The sequence below is a fragment of the Lactuca serriola genome, chromosome 2 (genome assembly GCF_051521515.1).
Source record: "Lactuca serriola cultivar US96UC23 chromosome 2, Lser_US96UC23_V15, whole genome shotgun sequence".
In the NCBI taxonomy this organism is placed as follows: domain Eukaryota; kingdom Viridiplantae; phylum Streptophyta; class Magnoliopsida; order Asterales; family Asteraceae; genus Lactuca; species Lactuca serriola.
Window position 1 is genome coordinate 120,188,350 of NC_136409.1, and position 7,930 is coordinate 120,196,279.

General features: G+C 34.1%; 1 pseudogene; it reads right to left on the reverse strand.

Annotated features, from left to right (window-relative positions):
- Positions 1-4,884: 4,884 nt before the first annotated feature.
- LOC145089517 (UDP-glycosyltransferase 75C1 pseudogene) lies at positions 4,885-6,213 on the reverse strand (annotated as a pseudogene).
- Positions 6,214-7,930: the final 1,717 nt, after the last annotated feature.

The window sequence follows — 7,930 nt, forward strand, 5'->3', positions numbered from 1 at the left end:
AACCAAAGACAGACTCAAAATATAACTAGGAAGCAGATCAAAATTCTACAAACCCTAATGAGGGTTAAGAATTTCATTCCAAGGAGAGGAAAAAAGGAATTGGCGAAAAATCAAGCCAATGAACAAGGAAGAATGAAATATTTAGCATCCTATTTATAGCCTTAGATCATTAGTCAAGTTTCATCTCCCATCCCATGTGGGATGGAGTAAATTTCAAATTTTACCTCCCATCCCATGTGGGATAGAGTGAATTTCGAATTTTGCTTTATCCTTAAGGGTTCTCGAATAGTCCAGTTAGTCATTCTTTTAACTAATTAATATTCATCCCCTTCAATTAATTAATTCCAAATTAATTCTAAAACAATTTCTACTTAATTTATTAAACATAATAAGATAATAAACTATTTTTCTCCTTAATTACTCAAATGTGTCATGAGGGCAATCCAAAAGGACCATGTTATTATTAGAAATATTACCAATAGTTAATATCATTGGTCACTCTTTCCAATAGTCTCTTACTTGGACCAGTCATCAACTATACAAAGTCCAATACTTCTTCAATAATCAACATAGAGTTAGCCATCCAAAGCAATAGTCGAACTCTACTTAGATAAGTGATCAACTAAACCTTTATTCTACAAGATATATGTATGAATTTGATACTTGGATAAGGGTCAATCTTAGTGTTCAAGATTATGTTTCCTAATATCGATTTGTGAAGATTGCATATGACTACAAAATTTAACACATCAGTTTCATTCAGGGCTCAACCAAGCACTTTAGATGTCAGCACCAAATTAATGTGGGGCCCTATATATCGCTTCTCCTTTTAAGGCAGAAGAAACAAATAAATTTATGCTACATAGGTTTTATTTACTTCATCATGTCACACATGGAAATAGCATTTATTACTACCAGTTACAGATAATGTTAGAGTAAACCAATGCATAATTGAATTATAGAGAAAAACCTCATATGTATCTCAGTTTGAAGAATAGAAGATATTATCATCATAGAATTACTTTTGACTATATCCATGAAGTAATTTCTAAGTATGGGTTGTTCCAATAATTAAATCTCATTTAAGTATTCGCAAGTGTTATCAGAATCTATGTGATATCCCCAATCGCTATGGACAATCAACTAATACTCATGCCAGTCTTAAATCGCTTACTTACTTCCAAGAGTATGACCAACTGTGGAGGTTTGAGTAAATTAATACTTGGGAAATGGGTTCCAAACATACAAAAAGAGAACACGGTGATAAGCTAAATGAAAGGATTGACCTCCACCATAATTCAAATATCTCTACCTAATAATCTCCAAATCAAATTAAGAATTATACTGCTTAAGTTCTTAAATTTAAAACAAACTAAACTAAAAGTGTTCAAGCCAATACATTTGCAAATCTAATGCCTCTTGACTTTTTCTGATTGTCAGACTAGGTTAGTTACATTAGGTTAGGGAATGGATCAGCAAGATTATTGTCCGATATGATGTCTATACATTTGACTATCCATCAAATGTGATAGTACTTACTCAGTGTGTGTCATTAAGCTTGTATGACTTGGGATCCATACTCAAGGTAAATTCAGCCTTAAAGAAACTTCAAAAGGACCATTAATGATTGAATTTCAACACTAATTACTTTACTCTTTAATGAATCTCCTTTGGTCATATAGTTTCTCTTTGTAGTCTAACTAGATACAATATACTATAAGTTTATTTTTAGATCCACTATGGTGAATTACTCGGTACTCTTCGAAGCTAATACTTCATTATTTAGTAAAAGACCAATTCCGACTATGGATATAATCGTCTATATTAGCCTGGAACTTAACATCAATGTAACTTTTACGTTGATCTCTCCCATACTAATAAGATCATCTCCTTTGTCCTCCTAGGACATTAAGGAATGTTCTTGATTTCAATTTGTTTATTCATTCCAAGGCATACGAGTCGTCAGATATAGTACATGTCATGACATATATAGTTGATCCCATAATAGAAACATTTGGGATACGAATCATTTCATCTAGCTCAATAGTATAACTAGGATATTAGCAGTGTTTTAAAACTCGCCAAGTTGTCTAACTATTCCTCTGAGTACTCGCTACTCGGCCCTTTTCCGAGGCGAGTTGCAGAATCCCAAGTACTCCCCGATCGACCCCTTACTGAACTGAGCGGTGTTGTAAAACCCGATCAACTTGGTGATTAATATGTATAATATACTTAATGATTTATTATTTAACAAACACACTTGTGATTATTACTACATATGTATCTTAAATCAACAATTATTTACGAAGAGAGACCATTATGCGTTTTTATGTTTTTGTGTATTCATGTGTATCTATTTTGTTAAATATTTCAATCAACTTTTGATTTGAACTTATGATTTTGACATATATAATTTCTTTAAAATTATTTCTACATGAATTACTGAATCCGACTACTCTCCGAGTACTCGTTACTCGGTAGTCGGTCGAACAGGTACCGAGTAACGAGTACTCGTTACTCGGTAGTCGGTCGAACAGGTACCGAGTAACGAGTACTCGTTACTCGGTAGTCGGTCGAACAGGTACCGAGTAACGAGTTTTACAACCTTGGATACTAGCATCGCTCTGTGTCATGCCATATTTTATTAAGCATGAAACCTTTTAGATTTCTACATGTCGAGTTTCCTCAATATTTCATGTATTTGTCTTAATCTAGTGATCACTATAGGTCCTAATATTTTGTACATGTGTTGTATCTCCTATGTGTAACATAGCAAAATAATCCCCTTACCAAGCCCATATTTTACATTTACTAAGTTAGAACATAGGTTCCTATGAATGTGTACATAATCCATGTACATTACAAAAGAGACAACAATGCTCATATTAGCATTGACATGTATTTATGGCTCGTGCTCGTTTCTCGAAATTCATACTCTTAAATTCTATCATTGAAACAAGGATTCTAATTGCTCCCACTAGCTTTGATATATATATATATATATATATATATATATATATATATATATCTTATACTATATTATAAAGCATATTTGTCATATCTTGAATTTTAAAAGGTATAAGTTATAAAGTTTTTTGTACAAATCCAATATACATAAATAATTCATTAAAACTTACCAAAAATTTGAAAACTTAAAATGAAGGAAAATAATTAAAATTTCAATTTGGAGCAAAATGAAAATTTTAAAATATAAAATTCATTTATATAAATCAATTTGCATTTTTTAAACTAGTCACCAATATTAATTAATTTACATCAATAGTATAAACATATAATATAAACATAATGTATAAACATAAATATTTTATTTAAAAATAGTAATTTTTTATTATATAAGGACTAATAATAAAATGTAATAATTATTTCCACATACGAAACTATTTCGCAAAAACAAAAATTATTTATCACTGCCACTTTATGCGGGCACAAATCTAATATATATATATATATATATATATATATATATATATATATATATATATATATATATATATATATCCCATCTTCATTTCTCAAAACTCAAACTATTTAAATTTTCTCATTGAAATAAAGATTATAATTGCTCCTACTAGCTTTGACATATATATGACTCATCTTCAACTCTTGAAATTCAAACTCTTTAAACTTTCTCATTAAAAATAAAGATTCCAATTACAAGGTGCTCTTTTCGGTCCATAAATGAACCTCTCAAGATTAGACATCCGTTAAACCTATATGGGTTTGATTATGTGTTTGTTGATATAGATGTTTGTCTCTTCTTGAAGATCCATTATACATAACGGTTAAGGCCGTGTGCTTGATCAACCATGTTTCAACATACACGGACTTAATCTCGCTCTCCATGTCCTCTTTTTATTTTGCAGCATTTAGGCCTACCATAACTTCCAATAGCTGGGATACTCTGATTGTTGATATTCATTAGTAATATAGATTCTACATAACTTGGTGTACCGTTTATGGGCACATTATAAACATGATCGTAGCACTATACTGTCTATAGATGAGGTTAAGGATTGCATGTGGAGAGTTCCACATTTGAGTGTTTATGGAAGTCGCATATATATTATGATATGCATTATACTTGATCTGGCCGATGAACTTAATGTGGTGGAGAAGGCTCACTGGGAGGCGTTCAAATGGATTATTGAAGAGAACATCTAATATCCATCTAATTTATGATGCTAGAAATATTGATGCCAGAAGTATTTTGACACTTAGAGTGTGTTAAGTATCGCAAATAATTGAGTCTATCATGAGAAAGACTAAGGATACTGATGTGAGTTTAAGAAGACATGTTCTTAATTGAGAAGCTAACTACATAAGAGAACCCACCGAATACGTTAACAAAGATTCTACCAATGTAGAAGTTCATATATTGCTTTGAATTGGTGAACGTTGGTAGAAGTTAAGTTTGTTCGACGCCAACTAGGAGGAAGGAGATGACTCTTTGGAATCTTTGATGGTCAAAGACAAATCAAGTCAAAATGGAAATTGTTAGATTGCCATTTGATGATAAGAATAAATAACGCGATTTAAATGAAATGAAGAAACCTAGATACCGAATATTAGGAAGTATGCTATAGCAAATAGTTGCTAGATTTTTCGAACACTTTGTAATCGAAAAGTTCTGCAGGTCGTGTTGCAGAAGAGCTTAATGATAAACCAACATATTGCATCAAGTAAGAAACGAAATCAAAGAAACGAATATTAGAACGACCACCTAAAATACATATCTCAAGTCTCAACATATAATAAATGCAAAAAATTTAGTCAAATTAAAAGTTTTGATAATGATTTACCTTTTCTTTTTTTTTTTTTTTTTTTTTTGATAATCATTTACTAAATTATAAATATTCATTAGCTTTATAAAATGCTTTCCAAAAATACTTTTAGATTTATCTGTGACGAACCACCATCTTTGAGAGATTCCATGGCAACCTTTTTCCATTTCTCAACACTCTTCTTTATTTCTTCTGCCCTCTCGCCGCCTCCCATCACCGCTTCTAAACACCTCTTCATCTCTTCTCTCCTCACCACCATTTTCTCATCCACCACCGCTCTGACACCATTCCCCCACACTCCCTCCACCATCTTTGCATTCGTCGGCTGATCGGAAAATTGTGGACACGCCACAACTGCCACTCCGGCCACCATACTCTCCAATGTCGAGTTCCACCCACAATGCGTCACAAAACACCCGACAGCACCGTGTCTCAAGACCTCCATTTGTGAACACCACCCCACTACCAGCCCATCGTCTCCTATTTTCTCCTTCAATTCCTTTATCTCTTCGTCTTCATCTTCACAGTTGTCACGTAAAACCAACAGAAATGGCCGACTCGATTCTATCAATCCATGTAGAATCTCTTCCTTTTGAGCTTTGCTTAGCACAGCCTTGCTCCCAAATGACACGTATATCACCGAGTTTTCTGGTTTTGAATCTAGCCATCGAAAATATGAGCCATGATTGTCGGAGAAAGAAGAAGGAACCAATGGGCCGACGATAACGGCGTTCTTGATGGATTTTATGGAATCAGAATCCAGGTCATCCATAGTGTTCACCAGCACACGTGGATTAGGTTCTTCCTCAAGAAACTTAAGGTGTTCTTGACAAAGAGAAGTCATTTCGGAAAAAGTCGGATCTGTCGGCAATAGATACGTCGGAAAATCATTCCATTTCAACAAAGGTAGTCCTGGTAACTTTAGAGAAATGGAGGTTTCGATATCTTTGTTTACAACAGCAATACCATCACGACTGTTGCAGAAATGGTTATAAATCGAAAAGCAAGTGGCGCTTTGGATGACGAGGATGGCAGAAGGCACGTTTAGCTCACGCGCCACCACCGCTGCCCAAGGTATGAAGAGTGTGTAAACTAGCAATGTTACCTGCTTGCCGCTTTCTGACAAAGTTTGAATAACACATGCAAGGCTCTCGGAGCCCACGCGCTCTAGGTCTTGAAAGTAGCCGGGGATCTTGTCTGGGTTGATGTCATCATCATGGCCGTCGGAGAAGGAAACACAAGAGATGTCATGGAAGAAAGGCAGAGATTTGAGCTTGTTGTTGAAGCCGCTGACGGTGGTGGCAATGGTGACACGTGCACCGGCGCGTCGCAGGTTCTTGGCGAGCTCAATGGTTGGGTTGAGATGGCCGTAGGCGTGTTGAGAAACGAGAAGGACATGTGGGTGATTCATGGTGGTTCTGTTTACCAGTATGAAGTCAGTGTTGTTGCACACTTTATTCTTTAGTTTATGTAATTATATTTAGAGGATCACATAGGGCTTGCCGTTTCAATCCGTGAAACCTTTAAAAAAGATTAAATTTATATTATTTGAACTAGATTATATACGAGTACAGTTGATTACAAAAATTAAATAGGAAAAAATAAATATCAAAGATTTTAAAAACTAAAAGGGTGTTTTAACTTTAAACTTTGTGGTTATGGTTCAGGATGGATAGAAAAACTAGATAGTTGAGTGTTAGAGAATTAGGTGTGGCAACAAAGTGCAACACCAAGTTGTGCCATCTTACATGCCACATAAGCAATTTGTATTAACACCAAGTAGGGAAATAGACAATAAGATGCAACACCAACTTTTTGAAAATAAATATGTTTTATAATAGGATAAAAGATAATTTTTTATTATTTAATTTTGACCGTTTTCAAACGGCCGAGTGAAGAAAACGTTCGAATTTATGTGTTGCATTCCGTCTTAACGTCCATGAGATTCGCCATAACGAGCTTCAACGAGTTGGGGGGCGGTGTTCCCCGCGTCGTGACGCTGTTTTCGTGTGCCAAATCACCCGATTCATTTCTCGTTGTGACCCACACCGTATACTCTTAGTTTATATTATATGGGTATAACCTAAGTCTTAAAAGAAATGACAGCGGCTCATGTTGTATGGACCAAAGAGTATTGCATTTTGTATTAATATGTGTGATGTGTTATTTGAAAAGAATGAAATACCGTTTAATAATATGGTATTAGATCTTGACTCTTAAAAGCTCTACTAACTATCCTCCACTCAACCTCTCACGATCGTTAAGATCACAGAGAAAATGAACAAAGAAGATGAATTGATTTGAAATTTTTCTTCACATTACTTCATTACAGTCTATGACTATTATATATATATATATATATATATATATATATATATATATATATATATATGAATAACATTACATAAAAAAGTACCCTAACTACCACTAACTAACCAAAACAAAATTCTAACTTGAAAAGACAATACTACCCTTGGTAGTTAGGAACGGTTATAACAATTATATTAGCTAGGATGACACTCTAGCTAACAGCCCCCCGCAAGCTTGGATCCATAAGAAAAAAATCCAAGCTTGGATGTTGCATCTATATGTTTAGAACTAGAGAGAGTTTTTGTGAGAACATCTGCTCTTTGTTCATCAGTTGAAACATGAGACAAACGAATTAATCCTAATTGTACTCTCTCACGAACAAAATGACAATCTACTTCGATGTGTTTAGTTCGCTCATGGAAAACAGGATTTGTTGCAATGTATATAGCATCTATATTATAACACTTCAAAGGAACATGAGTGATATTGGTAAGCTCAAATTCTACATAAAGACGACTGATCCATGCAAGCTCTGATGTGACACTTCTCATAGAGCGATACTCTAGTTCTACAGAAGACAAAGAAATAATGACTTGCTTTTTAGACTTCCAAGAGATAGGTGATCCACCAAACATGATTAAGAACCAATTGATTGATCATCTAGTAACTAAACACACAACCCAATCGGAATCATAATAGGCCTCTAATTGATAAGATGAATCATTATTAATGAGAATAACTTGATCAATTATTCTTTTGAGATACTTGAGAACATGAACAGCAGCTTGATAATGAGCTTGACAAGGTGTTTTTTTAAA